The sequence below is a fragment of the Poecilia reticulata genome, linkage group LG8, assembly GCF_000633615.1.
Source record: "Poecilia reticulata strain Guanapo linkage group LG8, Guppy_female_1.0+MT, whole genome shotgun sequence".
Lineage (NCBI taxonomy): Eukaryota > Metazoa > Chordata > Actinopteri > Cyprinodontiformes > Poeciliidae > Poecilia > Poecilia reticulata.
In genome coordinates, this window is record NC_024338.1 from 1,319,832 (window position 1) to 1,320,516 (window position 685).

A 685-nucleotide genomic window follows, 5' to 3' on the forward strand; every position below is an offset into this window, starting at 1 on the left:
TTTTTTTTTTTTTTTCTTCTGTCAAATGAATTGCCTTTTTTGGGGCTTTAACATATTCAAAAACTCACAGAAATTGGTGGGCCCATAGAGACTCTGAAAAATTTACGTATTTTAAGGTCTATGCAAAAATTGCAAAACAAATGGCTCAACAGTGCCCCCTAGAAAATTTCAAAAGACCCTTTCCTATTCAGTTACTTTATTGTAGAGACTTGAAATTTGGTACACTTGTAGAACTCCCCAAGGCACTCAGAATTTATAATTGTTCTCATAGTGCATGTCAAACAGGAAGTCGGCCATTTTGGATTGAATTTGCAAATTTCACCCCAGTTTGGCCGTTTATAGCCTTCGCATTTGATCGAACTCCTCCTAGGGCTTTTGATGGATCGGCTTCAATCTTGGTCAGTTGTTTCATAAGGCATGCCCGATTCAAAGTTATCAAAATGGTGAGTTTTCGTGCATGCTGAAGTGGTGATACCAAGGGTCAAAGTTCACTGACTCACCAGAAAATAATAAACAGTTATATCTCCTACAAAGAAACTCACAGAGCCACCAATCTTTCTGTGTGTGATCACCTTTGGATGACCTACAAGACCCAGTCATGAAATTTTGAGATCACCTCGGCCACGCCCCCTTAGTACAGGAAGTGTCATGTTTTACTGTGAACGGTCACTATGTGACCCCTTTG